Source organism: Hemicordylus capensis, chromosome 2 (genome assembly GCF_027244095.1).
Source record: "Hemicordylus capensis ecotype Gifberg chromosome 2, rHemCap1.1.pri, whole genome shotgun sequence".
In the NCBI taxonomy this organism is placed as follows: domain Eukaryota; kingdom Metazoa; phylum Chordata; class Lepidosauria; order Squamata; family Cordylidae; genus Hemicordylus; species Hemicordylus capensis.
In genome coordinates this window covers 418,529,231-418,545,628 of record NC_069658.1, presented here as the reverse complement: position 1 = coordinate 418,545,628, position 16,398 = coordinate 418,529,231, and the positions used below count along the sequence as shown (strand labels likewise).

At 50.9% G+C, this 16,398-nt stretch overlaps 1 protein-coding gene across 2 annotated transcripts in view; it reads right to left on the bottom strand.

Annotated features, from left to right (window-relative positions):
• The window catches only part of TMEM100 (transmembrane protein 100), a 307,881-nt gene that overhangs the window by 127,765 nt on the left and 163,718 nt on the right, over positions 1–16,398 (bottom strand). The window contains exon 1 of one of the 2 annotated variants that reach the window (XM_053301937.1): positions 12,037–12,100. The exons of the other annotated variant lie outside the window; for it this stretch is intronic. The gene's annotated coding sequence lies outside the window, so the exon portion shown is untranslated. Of the gene's footprint in view, positions 1–12,036; positions 12,101–16,398 lie in introns of those variants that run through there. 2 annotated transcript variants of the gene reach the window in all.

The following is a 16,398-nucleotide window of genomic DNA, read 5'->3' as shown; positions in this document are numbered from 1 at the left end:
TTGGGCTCTGCCCCATCTGGGATCTCTGGGTTTCTTTGGGGCCTTGCATATAAATGCACAAAAGTTACTAGCCCATAAAGGTTGTTACTAGCCTGCCTACCATACACAAACCATTTGTGGCACACAGATGTAGGGTCCAAAACAGGCACATTTGTGACAGTTTGTATTTTTTAAAAATTATTGCTTGTTAAATTTATTTATTGTGGTGTTATACCGGTGGACCTCATTATCTGCGGGGGTTCTGTTCCCGCATATTACTTTGGGTCATGAAACCATGGATAATGAGGCACTGAGGCTATTCACACGATGGGAGAGATTTGGGCTAGCAGAGGCTAGCCCGATTTTCTCCCATCGTGAGAACCACCGGGCTTGGCTGCGAGCCCTGTGGTTCTTAAGCGGGTCACCCACTAAACTACCTGTGCCCTTAATACAGGTTTGTGGAGTGAGCACAGAGCTCAGTCTGTTATGTTTGCAGGGGGAACAGAGAAGGTAAGGCACTGAACCTGCCGGCGGAGAGCTCTGGGGTTTTTACACAAGAACGTAAGAACAGCCCTGCTGGATCAAGCCCAAGGTCCATCTAGTCCAGCATCCTATTGCACACAGTGGCCCACCGGAAGCTGCTGGAAGCCACAGGCAGGAGTTGAAGGCATGCCCTCCTTCCTGCTGTTACTCTCCTGCAACTGGTACTGAGAGGCATCCTGCTTGTGAGGCTTTTATCTCTCCCCCCACCACCACCCCACACAATTACACTAGGGTTGTGCGGTCCCCCCCCCCGTTTTGTTTTTGGCCTGAATCTGAAACACCCCCATTTTAATCTTTGTTCGAAATCAGCCAATCTGAAACACCCCAATTTTGTTCTCTGTGCAAAATTGCAAAATCCGAATCTGAAATGTTTTGGATTTTAAAAAATGGCCCCAGGGGAAACTAGTGGGTGGGGGTGGTAGTGCCCAATGGGTGGAAACTACCACCCAAATTTCAGAGGAATTGGGCAAAGGGCTGATTTTTGTTGAATTTTTGAAGTATAGGATTTTTCCCATAGGGAAGAATGGAGGTTTCAGCAAAAATATAGCTTCATGTTGGGGGGAAAGGGGTGACCAAGAGCAGAGTAGGATGGTTGGTAGTGCCCAGTGGGGGCAAGGAAGCTGCCAGAATTATTTCAAAGGAATTGGTCAGAGGGCTGATTTTTAAAGATGTAATGGAGTTTGCATGTCTGTAAAGTTCTTCCCCATAGGGAATGATGGACCTCCATAATTCTTGCCCCATAACTGCACTTGGGGGGCACCAGGGTGGCCCAGAGCGAGTGGTGGTGTAGAACACCTAGGGTGCCAACCACCCTATGCTAACCCATGGGGTATTGGGTTCTGTTGTTTCTGAGATGTTCTGAGTGTAGATTCAGATTCTCTGGTAGCATATGAGAGTGGATTCATGGTTTGCTGTTGAAAATCTCATATGCTACCAGAGAATCTACACTCAGAACACCTCAGAAACAACAGAACCCAGCACCCCATGGGTTAGCAACCCATGGGGGTGGTTGGCACCCTGTGTGCACTACACCACCACTCGCTCCCGGCCACCCCAGTGCCCCCCAGGTGGAGTTATGAGTCTGCTGAAACCTTCATTATTCCCTGGGCGGGGGAGAAGCATAAACTTCAACAATTCCTAAGAAATTAGCCCTTTGCCCTATTCCTTTGGAATCTGGGTTGTGGCAGGCAGCCCTTGGGGCACTGCCACCCAACCCACTGTTTTGCCCCTCAGGCCCCCTTTCTGCCCCGAATCTGCCCCAAAGACATGTCAACTTCAGAAATTCTTTAAAAATCATCCCTTTCCCCAATTCATTTGGAATCTGGGTGGCAGCAGGCACCCATTGGGGCACTACCACCTGACCCACTCTTCTGCTCCCAAAGCCCCCTTTCTGCCCTGAATCCACCCCAAATAACATCAACATCACACATCAACAACAGCAGAGCTTTGGAAAAAATCAGGCAGATTTCCAAAGGTCATGCACATCCACATCCCCCCCGCCTGGAATGCAATTGATCTACACACAACAGTGTGAAACAACAACAATGAAATGCACACTGCCCCACTGGCCAATGAGGGTAAAATTTACCCTTAAATTTGCTTTAAAGGAATAAGGAGGCAATTGCCAGCAGATCAGCCCATGCTTTTGCTGGCCAATCTGCGGGTTGGAAAGGCTGGAAATTCAAACAGATGTCAAAACTCAAAACGGAGACTGAAGGAGAAAGACTTTTTGCGATTGCAAAATGGAGTTCCAAAAAAGCCAAAACAACAAAACGTTTTGTATCCGAAACAAGGACGTGTTTTTTTCGCTACAAAATTTTCTGTTTTGAGCATTGGGTGTTTTGTTTTGGCTACAAAACAGCCGGAATGGCCTGTTTTGTGCACAAAATGTTTTGTATCTGAAACGAAATGCACATCCCTAAAATACACACACCTTGTGCCTTACAGCTACCTGTAACTGGATTGTTTTCATCTATATATCAAAGATCCACTTTGTACCTGGTATTGCTAGCATCCTTAACCAAGCAGATTTTGTTCTATGTAAAACTGTCAGCCTAGAAGAGAATTTTCCAGCAGGTTTGCAGATTGGGGGAAAAGAAGTCCCACAGTGTAATTGGCCATGCAACATCTGTTGCTTCTGCATGGTGAGCACCAGAACGCATTCAACATGATGCATCACTCTCAGACATATGCACTTCATAGTGTGGTGTGACAGCAAAGAATGAGTCTGCTGGCAAGCTGACGCAAGACAGTGTGGTGGGAAAGAGCGCGGTGTCTGAAATATTCTTGCTGATGAAAGGTGCTTTCCAGTGAGATGTAGAAAAGCATTTATTAAAACTGGCACAAGCACTGCTTGTGTGTGTCCGGAATTTGCTTCCTTTAAAATGAATCCACAGTTTGTTTCTCCACAAAGGCAATTTCATTTCATTTTAGCAAGTAAAATCTGATCTAAAACAGAAAGCAGATTGATCTGGGTCATACCTGAGGCCTCTCTTTAATGACAGTGGGCTCCATTCCCCACAGCCCTCCGCCAAGGGACGCGACCTGCCGGGGCTGTTGCACAGTTTCAAAGACAGCCCCAACAGCACAGTGAGGAGGCTGCTGCTGCGGGAAGACTCCAAAGTGCTTCAGGAAAGCAGTGCAGAGCTCCTTTCCATTTCTCATCACCTCTGGAGTGGTGCAGCAGCACCGGCGGGTCCCTGACCTTGACCGCGGGCTGTGATGTGGAATGTAGTCCAGCAGTTTACAGAGCTAGGATACTAAACCCAGGTTATGTCGATAGAAGGGAGGAGGAGGAGATCTTTGGATAAACCCCAGTTCTGTAAAAATAGGAATGGGAAAGAGAAGTAGAAGAGACAAATGCAACATAGAGAGGCGCTTCACACCATTACTGTGAAGCGCCTCAGTGAGGTCTGCGAGGGGAGTGGGCTTAGCGTGCTCTCCCTGCAGACGAGCAGCCGCTCGTTGCTGGGTGGCCAGATTGGCTGCCCACACGACTGCTGGCTCCGTCATGGAGCCGTTAGGGACTGCACGGACCGGAGGTTGCCTGGCCCCTGGAAGTCCCAGGATGCCCCATGCGAGTGTGCGGGGCATCCTGGGGAGACCCCCGGCACCTGGAGGCTCTTTTTAGCCTCCCAGCGGGGGTCTCCTCATGAATTACTGTGGCATGGAGCTGCGCTGTGGTGATTTGCGATCGGAAAACTTGCTCCACTAACCCTGTTTAAGGGGACAGCTTCTTGGATGGGCTAGCCGCCAGAGAACCACCAGGCTCGTCCGCAAGCCCGAGGGTTCTCACGATGGGCTTTAGCACGTTTTTCGCCCATTGTGAGACTAGACTCAGAATCTTGGTAGCTCTTCGCCATATTCACACGTGGAGGCGCTTCACACAATCGGTGTGAAGCGCCTGAAAGGGTTCCGTGGGGAGAGTGGGCTTAGACTAGGCCTGCTCAACTTAGGCCCCCCAGCTGTTCTTGAACTACAGTTCCCAGAATCCCCAGCCACAGTGGCCAATATCCAGGGATTATGGGAGTTGTAGGCCAACATCTGCAGGAGGGCCGAAGTTGAGCAGCCCTGGCTTAGACTATTCTCCCCGCAGATGAGCAGCCGCTCGTAGCTGGGTGTCCGGATCGGCCACCCACAGAATGGAGCCGACATGTGGTGGTGGGGATTGGGGGCCACACTGCTCCCGTAAGTTCCAGGATTCCTCATGTGAGTGCGCAGGGCATCCTGGAGAGACACCCCCGCCCCAAGCCTGGGGCTTCTTGCAGCCTCCCGGTGGGGGACTCCTCGTGTGTCACCGTGGTGCAGAGCCGCGTCGTGGCAGCACAAGATCCAAGAACCTGGGTTAGCAGAGTGCTCACTTTGCTAACCTGGGCTTAGGGGAGGGCTGCTTTGGTGGCCTAGCCCTCAGAGAACCACCGGGCTCGCCCACGAGTTCTCACAATGGGGAGAAACCGGGCTGGGCTTCTTTTAGCCCGTTTTTCTCCCACCGTAGCCTTGTTATGTTCAGTACTTGTACAAGTGTACAGTGTACACATGGACAGTTATTCACATGTTACATTGAACACAGGTACAATTCTACACTTTTTATCTGTACCATGCATTTGAGTGGCCTGTGCCCAGGTTCACTTTTAATATGTCTGCAGGTACAGTCATTCACACAAGCACATGTATGGGTGCAGAGACATCTGTACACTTGTACAGCATAATGTCTGGATGGGCATATAAGTTCAGTCATGTACACAAAAACATGTACCAGTGTACAGCCATCTGTACAACATAACAGGGCTCCTAACTGATTGGTTTGAAGGCCAGGTACTGGTTGGAAAGCACGATGATGGCTCAAGTGTTTTTCCTGCTCTTTCAAAATCCCATGAATACATTTCAAGGTTCCTCATCACTTATTTGCACACTGCATCAAAACTGCTTGGGTTATTTTTAAAAATAATTGCAGCCTGTAGTAACGAATGGAGGAAACATGTATGTGCAGGAACTATGAACTGCAGTATTTTCAGAAATATCCCCTTTGCTGTCCCTTAAGGAGCCGGGTCTCATGATCAGTGAGAACTGGTTTAGCGGAGTGAGCGGGGAGAGCGGGCTAAGCCTGCTCTTCCCGCACATGAGCAGGGAGGGAGCCCTGGGCAGCCGGATCAGCCACCCACAAGATTGCCGGCTCTGTGATGGAGCCAGCGGGGGCTGGAGGGAGCAGAGGCCGATCGCACCCCAGAAGTGCCAGCATGCATGCGGGCGAGACCCCTGGAGCCAGGAAGCGGCCTTTGGCCTCCCCTCCAGGGTTCTCCTCATGAGTAGCCATGCTGCAGAGCCACGCCGCGGCTACTCACAATCAGAAAAACCAGGTTTGCGGAGCGCTCGCTCTGCAAACCGGGTTTTAGGGGTAGGCTACTTAGGCAGGTTAACCACCTGGGAGCCACTGGGTTTGCCTGCGAGCCCGGTGGCTCCCACGATCAGGCAAAATCGGGCTAGGCTCCCCTAGCCCAATTTTGCCTGATCGTGAGAATAGCCCCAATGTCTACTGAGGTGACCTTGCTCTAAATAACTCATTTACATGAATGTTCTCTGCATTGCTTCAAAATCTGCTCCCAAAGGAGGCCCACCAAGCCATATGGAGCTACCTAATGATAAATGATGAAGTAGGCTCTAGTTCAGAAAGCTACTGGAACAATACATCCGTTAATCAATTACCATAGTTCCGTGGTAGAACAGTGCATCCTTTGCATGCAGGAAGTTCCAGATTCAGTCTCCATGACTGGGGAAAGAGCCCTGTGAGATCCTGGAAAGCTGGTGCCAGTCAGTGTAGACGATGGGGCCATTCACATGACCTGTTGGGCAGGCGGGCAGTAGCTCAGTTCTAGGCTGTGGAGAGCTACAAATATTTCCACTTGGCAATCCTTGGCAGTCCAATTAACAAATCAGAGCATTCACACAGATTGTCAGTCACCAAGCCTGTAGGAGAGGGCATCTTCTTGAGGATCTATAAGTCAGTTGCTACCATCTAAATTCACCCTAAGAAATACTGCTGGAAAAGCTTGACTGCAGCTGAGTTCAGCTGGATGTGAATATAATTCACATTGCTGAAAAAGAACCACAAATGGTTCAGTTAACTAACAAAGCAGCTATTCCAGATTATCAGTTTGCAGCTTGGCTTTGGGATTTAACACTTTTTTTAAAAAAACCAACCTGTTTTTGCAACACTTGTTTTTGGCAGAGCACATTAACTGATGCTTCCCAGTTACAACAGAAACAACAATTTGGTTGCGGCAGAGGGAGAGGGGAGGCAAAAACCTCAAGGAAACAAGAATACTGCTCTATCCTCATTAAACAATTAACAAATCTCTTCCGTTGAAACTACTGTTGCTTTAAATGAAAGTGTCCACCACCAGCTATGGAGCGGCCCCTGTTTGTTTTTCTTGACACACTTCTTTGTTACAGTAGTGGTTAATTTTAGTTTGAAAACCACAGTAAAACCAAAGGTGTTGCTGGCCAGCCTAGGTGTCTTGCATTCCAGTGGTCTTGTTTTACATGGCAAGTCAATGGCATTTAATGACTTCTGCACGGAACAGCTATTATTTCACCAATTTAAAAGCAGAACTGCCATCCAAGAGGACATTAGCTGCTGGGTTGCTGAAAGGACAGCAATGCTCTCATGTCACACGCTTGCTCAGAGAGCAAGTTCTGTGCTTTAACAGGTGTTTCTGATGCAGTAGGGGCCTAGTGCCTCACTCATCTCAACAGCAAACTATCATTCACAGCAGGCAATATTTGAACCAAGGGATACATCCCCTGCACTGCAGCCTGTGTGCTTCAAGAAGCCTATCAATGCGGGGGGGAGCCATAATTGCTGTTAGATTAGCAACTGATCCTGCTAACGCAGCCTTAAACATGCAGTCAGTGCTAGTCAGCGTTGACCACAGATTAAACAATGCATGTTGCTCGTTTAATTGCTCATAGAAAGGCAGAAGTATAACGAGTGAGGTGCCCCCATCCCTCCATTTCATGCTTAGAGTGGCTACATCCATATATTTAATTCTCGTAGACGTGCCTGTGGGGATGCGTCCCGGCAACCCAGCTGATTGGCTGGGTGGAGGACTCACCAGATTGGCTGAGGTGCAGGTCAATGGCGGTGGTGGGCCGGCCTGCTGCTGGGACTGGCTGGGAGGCAAGCAGGCCAATGGCGGTGGTGGGCCAGCCTGCTGGCTGGGACTGGCACTGGGTGGCAAGTGGCAGCCACGGAGGCAAGCGGTGGGCCATGGAGCTGGCACTCAGCCCGGCGGCGGGTCTGTGGGCCTGGCCGTGGTGGTGAGGCAGCAGTGGGCCGGCCAGGAACCGGGAAGTGGGTGGTGCGGCGGCGGCAGGCCCGGCCTGCCTGCGGAGGTCAGGCGGCAGTGGGCCTGGCGGCAGAGGCGTCTGTTGAGACTAGGCACCTGTGGGAGGCCGGGGTGGGAGGGAACCAGGCGGTGGGACTTCCCTGTTCGCTGCCCGGGAGGAGGAATGGCTCTGGCGGGGCCCTTTTTGGCCATCCACCGCCCTAAGGAGGGCCTGGCCTGTGGCAGCGGAGGTAAAGTACTCAGTGTGGAGAGGGGAGGGCAAGAGAGAGAGGGGAGGGGGAGGACAAGAGAGAGGGGGAGGACAAGAGAATGGGGCAGGGGGAGGGGAGGGCAAGAGGGGGGAGGGGGAGGTCAAGAGGGCAAGAGAGAGTGGGGCAGGGGGAGGCAAGAGAGAGTGGGGAAGGGGCAGGGGGAGTGAAGGCAGGAGAGAGTGGGAGGAAGGGCAAGAGAGAATTGGGTGGGAGGGGGGCAAGAGAGTGGGGTGGGATGGAGGGGGAGTGGGGCTGGAGGGAGGGGGGAACAGCTGGCCCCAAAGAGCACATAGATGCTCTGTGCGGGTCAGCTAGTTTGTTGGAATTCTTCCTGCCAGGCAGCTTTTTAAGCCACAGAATCTCTTTCAGGAAGAAAGGTGGTAGTTTTACCATTCTCAGGTACAATCTTGAGCCACAGAGTGGCTGCATTCACACATAATGCAGAACCACAGGTCCAATGGACTCGTGCTTACACTCTCCACCCACACCCTTCCTATCCACATTCAGACAAAATGGAGAGAGGGCTCTCTGCAGTCAGGGAGACTGCAGAGAGGAGGGGAACTGGCTGTGTGGGCTTCCATCTTGCTTGAAGGACAGTCCACACAGCCAATGACCACAAGAGAGAGTGAGGAGCTTCCTCCCTCAACTCTGGTTAGAATGAATGCAGCCTCCAGTGCTGAATTTGCATGTCATGATCCAAAACCCCAACCCTAGTTATGAGCAGCAAAACTCAAAGCTGAGGGTTCAAATTGGAGTTTGCGGAGCACAACCTCGAGTCACTTTACAGATGGGTACGGAGTGGCATGCATTTGGACATAACGGTAGGTCAACCTCTGGCCCCTGCAACGTTATGTTCCACGTTATGTGTGAATGCAGCCAGTCTTATAAAAGAGTTGGCTCACTAGGAATAAAACAGATAAGGGGTGAAAGTGGATACCCAAGGAGGCTTCACATTTTATTTAGCAATTTTGTTTTGCTGTGGCTACACTAGTGTTAGCTGTGGTCAAGACACATGGATGATGATGATGATGATGATAAATATATACTGCTTTTCAACAAAACATTAACAAAGCAACTTATTAAGAAAAAGGAATGAGATAAAAGAATGGGAAAATGTTTCCCTGTCCCAAACAGACTCACAATCTAAAAAGAAACTACGGATGTGCGAAACGTTTCGGGTACAAAACATTTTGTACTCGAAATGGGCCGTTTTGGGTGTTTTGTAGACAAGACAAAACAAAACACCCATCTCCCAAATCTGAAAGTTTTGTACTCAAAACAAATCTTCCCTGTTTCGGCTACAAAATGTTTTGTTGGAACTCCATTTTGTGGTGATCTCTGAGTCAGTCTCCATTTTGTGTTTGACATCTCTTTGAATTTCCTGCCCTTCCAGCCTTTCGATCGGTGACCTAAAGCATGGGCTAACCTGCTGACAATCCCCTCATTGTTCCCCATTGGCTCTTTTACCTCTTTCCACTCTTTACTGACCCCACATTGGCCAGGGGAAGGTTCGAAGGAGGGGCAAAGGTGGGTGGGGGGAGTTCAAGAAGGGGTTTTCAGTTCATTCAACAAGTTAGTTACTCTTTCATCATTCTGCCTTTCTGCCTCATTGAAGAGAGAGAGAGAGAGAGAACTAGTTTGCATTGTATGGCATGCCTCAAGTTGCCATGATGATGCCATGCCATTGCCTATGCCTGCCTGCCTTGTTGCCAGCCTGAGCCCAGCCTGCTATGGCTACTGCATGCCAGCCTGGGAATGGATTTATCTGCTGCATTGCATTTTTGTTCCAGAAGAATTTTTTTCACCTCTTGAAAGATGCCATGCCATCGCCTATGCCTGCCTTTTTGCTAGCCTGAGCCCAGCCTGTAGATTCTCTGGTAGCATATAAGATTTTCAATGACAAACCATGAATCCACTCTCATATGCTACCAGAGAATCTACACTCAAAACATTTCAGAAACAACAGAACCCAGTACCCCATGGGCTAGCAACCCATGGGGATGGTTGACGCCCTATGTGCTCTACACCACCACTCGCTCTGGCCCACCCTGGGGGGCCCCAAATGCAGTTATGGGGCTACTGAAACCTCCATCATTCCCTATGGGGAAGAACCTTAAAGACGCGTAAACGCCATTAAATTTTTTAGAACCAGCCTTCTGTCCAATTTCTTTGAAATAATTCTGGCAGCTTCCTTGCCCCCACTGGGCACTGCCACCCACCCTACTCTGCTCTGGGCCAACCCTCCCCTCCGATCTGAAGCTATACCTTTGCTGAAACCTCCATTATTCCCTATGGGAAAAATCTTAAACTTCAAAAAATCACCAAAAATCATCCCTTTACCCAATTCCTATGAAATTTGGGTGGTAGCTTCCACCCTTGGGGAACTACCACCCCCACCCTCTAGTTTTGCCCTGGGGCCATTTTTAAAAATCCAAAACATTTCGGATTTGGATTTTGCAATTTCGAACAAAGAACAAAATGGGGGTGTTTTGGATTCAGGCCAAAAACAAAACAGAAAACAAAACAAAACACACAACCCTAAAAGAAATACAAGCAAAATACAATAGAGCTGCCAGAGAATAAACATGCACTAGGAGAGCCTTAGCTAATTGTACCTCCTTTGAAGATGCTCATCTTCCTTTCACATACTTTACATATTCACCACAACAAACATCAGAGAAACCCTAGTGGAGCTATGGCAAATAATACTGCTGCGCCACATGGATTGGGCCATTTCCCCCCCTCAGAATGCCTCTCGGAATGAAACCAAGGAACTGCATAGCATTGTTTCAAGGGGAATGCTGAGGGAGAAATGGCCACTGGGAGGAAAGCTGTTGTCCCAACTGTGAAGCAGGTGGCAGCAGCAAAAAGGATGAAAAGTGTCAGACAGTTTTGCCCCCTTTAGCCCTGCCCCCGGATATGAGCCTTAAGTTCTTGTGTGAAAGAAAAGATGGCCCAGCCCAAGTTGCCAGCAATGACAGAGTGCTGGTAAAATGTGGCATCTTAGCCATCACACACTAGCAGGTGGATTAGAAATGAATTATATACTGAGGTCATTTACACCAAGGATTCTCAACCTTGGGTCCCCACATGCTACTGGACTTCAACTCTGATAATCCCCAGCCCCATTGGCCTTTGGTTGGGGATTATGGGAGTTGTAGTCCAACAACATCTAGGGATCCAAGGTTGAGAACAAAGTTGTGTACACAATGAAAAACTTTGTTCTACTTGGTTTTGGGAGTTGTTCGTGCTCCCAATTTCTGATTGCGTGGAAGCAAGGTAGGAGGACAACCTGGGTAGAAGTGATTGTTTAGAAGCAAGCTAGGAGGAAAAGCTACCCAGGTTTTCCTCCTACCTTGCTTCCACACAATCACTTCTACCCAGGTTTTCCTCCTACCTTGCTTCCACACAATCACTTCTACCCAGGTTTTCCTCCTACCTTGCTTCCACACAATCACTTCTACCCAGGTTTTCCTCTTACCTTGCATCCACACAATCAAATATTGCAAGAACACCCAACTACCAAACCCAGGAGAACACAGTGAGGCGGGTCTCACAATCCTTGAGACCCGCTTTTGCTGATATTACAGGGAGAGCGGGCTAAGCCCGCTCTCCCCACAGACGATCTCTGTAGGAGCCCTGGGCGGCCGTATCAGCCACCCACATGATTGCCGGCACCGTGACGGAGCTGGCGGGGGCTAGGGAGAGCGGGGGGCCAATTGGCCCCCACAAGCTCCAGCATGCCCTGCCCTAGCGGTGCTGGCGAGACCCCCGGAGCCAGGAGGCGGCTTTTCACCTCCCCTTCGGGGTGTCTCCTTGTGAGTAGCCATGCCGCGGAGCCACGCCGCCAGAGGCGTAACTAGGGAAAACGGCGCCCGGGGCAAGCACTGAAATTGCGCTCCCCCCCCACCGCGCGCCCCCCGCCACCCCCGGAAATATGGAAATGTGTCACAGCCATAGTCAAATGTGGGTTGTGGGCTGCATCCGTGCAAGTATACTGGGACAGGAAAAAGGAAACATGAGGCTACAAGGCTCTTTAGAAATATACATTTTAAAGAAATGTCTTGCACACCAACAGCCTAAGTTTGCAGTCCTCATGGCCAGAAAATAAATGCTTTTAAACATAGTAATAGGTTTTGTGTCCCAAAATGGAAAAGACAAGACAAGTATTCAGAGGCGTAACTAGGGAAAATGGCGCCTAGGGCAAGCACTGAAATTGTGCCATTGTCCAAGCAGGAATGATGGGACTTGTAGTCAGCAATATCTGGAAATCCCCGTTAAAAGGAACACTGTACCATCTAGACAAATTAAATATTCAGAGACTTCTCAGTCTCGCCCCACCCCCCCATATCAAAGCCCTGTGGCAAGCAGAGATCCCTATATATGGGGGTAACCACAAAAAGGAATTCACAGCCTACCTAGCAATAGCTGTTCTGGATGGTCTGGTCTGGGCAGAGGGTCTGCTGTCTGCTTCCTCCTTCCTTCCTTGCTTGGGGCCTACTCGAGTTCAGGCTTCAGGGAGGCCTCTCTGGAAGCCCCGCCCACCCACCGATCAGCTGAGAGGCGGGGAGAGAAGAGCTCTGCAGTTTGCAGGCCTTGCTGATCGCAGGCCTCTTTGCCGATCAGCCGGAGCTGGAGGCAAGTGGCTGAGGGGCCCTGGGGCTGGGCAGGTGGGCAATGGGGTGGGGGTGGCAGGAACTGGTATGACGCCCCCACCTCAATGGCGCCCGGGGCACGTGCCCCCCCTGCCCCCCGTTACGCCTATGCACGCCGCAGCTACTCACAATCCGATAGCCCGGGTTTGCAGAGCACTTGCTCCGCAAACCCGGGCTAAAGGGCACGCAATGTGAGCAGGTTAGCTGCTCAAGAACCACCGGGCTTGCCTGAGAGCCCAGTGGTTCTTATGATCGGGAAAAATCGGGCTAGGAAAGCCTAGCCCGATTTTTCCTGATTGTGAGAACAGCCCCAGTGGGGCTATTCTCACGATCAGGCAAAATTGGGCTAGGGGACCCTAGCCCAATTTTGCCTGATTGTGTAAACCACCAGGCTTACAGGCGAGCCCGGTGGTTTATGAGCGGCTAGCCCGCTTTAGTAGCCCTCAACTTAGTCCGGGTTTGCGGAACGAGTGCTCTGCAAACCTGGGCTGCCTGATTGTGAGTAGCCGCGGTGAGGCTCGACACCGTGGCTACCCATGAGTAAACCTCTCAAGGGGAAGCAAAAAGCCACCTCCCAGCTCTGGGGGTCTCCCCGGTATGCCCAGTGCACTCATGCAGGGCAGGCTGGAACTTCTGGGGGCCACGCAGCCCCCGAGCTCCACAGCCCCTGCCGGCTCCATCACAGAGCTGGCAATCATCTGGGCGGCCGATCCGGCTGCCCAGGGCTCCCGTCGCGATCATCTACGGGGAATTAGACTGGCAAAAACGAGTTTCACTGATCGTGAGACCTGCCTCAGTTTTCGATTGTGTGAATGACCTCATTGTATTCAAACACATGTAAATTTATTATTTATTTATTTATTATTAAAACTTCTATACCGCCCTTCCAAAAGGCTCAGGGCGGTTTACATTAAAACACCATTAAAATCAGTTAATAATTAAAACAAAAATTATAAAGCATAAAACAATGATTAACAATTAAAAGCATCATGAAACAACAATTAAATAATCAGAACAATTTAAAAACAAGTTTTAAAAAGCCTGGTTGAAGAGATGTGTTTTCAGGTGTTTTCTGAAAATTGCCAGAGATGGGGTGGATCGTATCTCAGCAGGGAACGCATTCCACAATCTTAGGGCAGCAGCCGAGAAGGCCCGTCTCTGTGTAGCCACCAAACGAGTTGGTGGCAACTGGAGACGGACCTCCTCAAGTGACCTCAATGGGCGGTGGGGCTCTTAGAGAAGAAGACGCTCTCTTAAATACCCAGGGCCTAAGCCATTTAGGGCTTTATAAGTTATAACTAGCACTTTGTATTTTGCCCGGAAACCTATTGGCAGCCAGAGTAACTCCATCAGTAAAGGAGTAACATGGTCTCTCCGAGATGACCCAGAGACCAACCTGGCTGCCATGTTCTGAACCAACAGAAGTTTCCAGACTACGTACAAAGGCAGCCCCACGTAGAGCGCATTACAGAAGTCCAGTCTGGAGGTTACCAACAATTGTACCACTGTTTTAAGGTCATTGATCTCGAGAAATGGGCGCAGAAGGAGTATCAGCTGGAGCTGATAGAAAGCACCCCTGGCCACCACCTCAACCTGAGAAACCAGGGAGAGGTGTGAATCCAGAAGTACTCCCAGACTGTGAACTTGTTCCTTTTGGGGAAGTGTGACTCCGTCTAGAACAGGCAGATCAAAATCGTCTCTAGAGTTCCAACCCTGCACAATAAGTACCTCTGTCTTATCTGGATTCAGCTTCAGTTTATTCTCCCTCATCCAGCCCATTACTGCTTCCAGGCAAGCATTTAGGGAGGATATGCCAACTCCTGAAGAAGTTGACATGGAGAAGTAGATCTGGGTGTCATCAGCATACTGGTAACACCCAGCTCCAAATCCCCTGATGATCTCTCCCAGCGGTTTCATGTAGATGTTAAAAAGCATTGGAGAGAGTATGGAGTCTTGAGGAACACCATACTTAAGCTCAGATTTTGAAGAGCAACAATCTCCAATCGACACCATCTGGAATCTGTCCGAGAGGTGGGTGCGGAACCACTGTAAAACAGTGCCTCCCGCCCCCAACACCCTCAGACGTTCCAGAAGGATACTATGGTCGATAGTATCGAAAGCCGCCAAGAGATCCAAGAGGACCAACAGAGTCACACTTCCTCGGTCAATTGCCAATTGGAGATCAGGGCGACCAAGGCAGTCTCCACCCCATAGCCTGCCCGAAAACCAGTTTGAAATGGGTCTAGATAATCAGTTTCCTCCAAGACCACCTGGAGCTGAGAGGCCACCACCCTCTCAAATGAGCCCTGATGCTTTTTCTAAAAAAGAAAGAAAGGAAAAGCAGCATTGGGAGAGGGGAATTTAGAGTAGGCAAGAGGCAATGTGCATCTACCTGTGCTTAACCTGTGGTAAAGTTGTGCCATTGAGTCGGTGTCGACTCCTGGCGACCACAGAGCCCTGTGCAGGCACGGCTCATGAACGCGGCTCGGGGGGGGGAAGCGGGCGGCTTCTTTAAGGTAAACAGAGTGGGTGCTCTGTGCCTCCCAGAAGCCCCCACAGCAGGGAATCGCCTCCACCACTCACCTGACTCCCATCAAGGCGAGCCCCCGCCAGCAGCCAGGTGAGTGGTGGAGGCGATTCCCCACTGCTGCTGGGCGGCACAGAACACCGGCTCCATTTACAGGCGAGCCCGGTGGTTCTTGAGCAGCTAACCTGCTCACATTGCTCTGCAAACCCGGGCTATCGGATTGTGAGTAGCTGTGGCGTGGCTCCGCGGCGCGGCTACTCACGAGGAGACACCCCGAAGGGGAGGTGAAAAGCCACCTCCTGGCTCCAGGGGTCTCGCCAGCACCGCTAGCGCAGGGCATGCTGGAGCTTGCAGGGGCCAATTGGCCCCCGCTCCCCCTGGCCCCCGCCAGCTCTGTCACGGTGCCGGCAATCATGTGGGTGGCTTATACGGCCGCCCAGGGCTCCTACAGAGATCTGTTGGGCGGCACAGAACACCGGCTCCGTTTACCTTAAAGAAGCCGCCCGCTGCCCCCCCTGAGGAGAGTTCATGAGCCGTGCCTGGCCCTGTAGTTGTCTTTGGTAAAATACAGGAGGAGTTTACCATTGCCTCCTCCTACGCAGTATAGATAATGGACCGGGTCTCACGATCCGTGAGACCTGGTTTGGGGCGGTGAGCGGGAAGAGCGGGCTAAGCCTGCTCTCCCTGCTCATGAGCAGGGAGGGAGCCCTGGGTGGCTGGATCAGCTGCCCACACGATTGTCGGCTCCAAGACAGAGCCGGCGGGGGCTGGGGAGCTTGGGGGCTGCGTGGCCCCTGGAAGCCCCAGTATGCCCTGCGAGAGCATGCAGGGCATACTGCGAGAGCATGCAGGGCATACTGGGGAGACCCATGGAGCTGGGAGGCAGTTTTTCACCTTCCCCCCGGGGTCTACTCATGAGTAGCTGCAGCACGAAGCCACGCTATGGCTACTCACGATTCTAAAAACCAGGTTTGCGGCGCGTTCACTCTGCAAACCTGGTTTGGGGCAGGAGTTCTTGAGTGGGTTACCCGCTCTAGAACCACCGGGCTTGTAGCCGAGCCCGGTGGTTCTGATGATCGGCAAAAATCGGGCTAGCAGAGGCTAGCTCGATTTTTGCTCATCGTCAGAATAGCCCCAATGTCTTTCAGCATCTTCCTATATTGCTGCTGCCCAATATAGGTGTTTCCCATATTCTGGGGAACATACCAGCGGGGATTAGAACCAGCAACCTCTTGCTCCCTAGGCAAGCTACTTCTCCACTGTGCCATTAGGTGATAGCAAGCACCAATTGTTTCCTTTGCTAACCAGGATCCAGCCTGTTTGCATTTGAATGAGGAGCTACATGTGTGAACACTGTAAGATATTCCCCTTAGGGGATGGGGCTACTCTGGGAAGAGCACCTGGAAGCTTGCATGCAGAAGGTTCCAAGTTCTCTCCCTGGCACCTCTGAGATAGGGCTGAGAGAGACTCCTGCCTGTATCTTTGCAGAAGCCGCTGCCAGTCTGTGTAGACAAGACTGAGCTAGATGGACTAATGGTCTGACTCAGTATACGGCAGCTTCCTACGTTCCTAGAGCTGCAAAACAGTAGACCATGAGG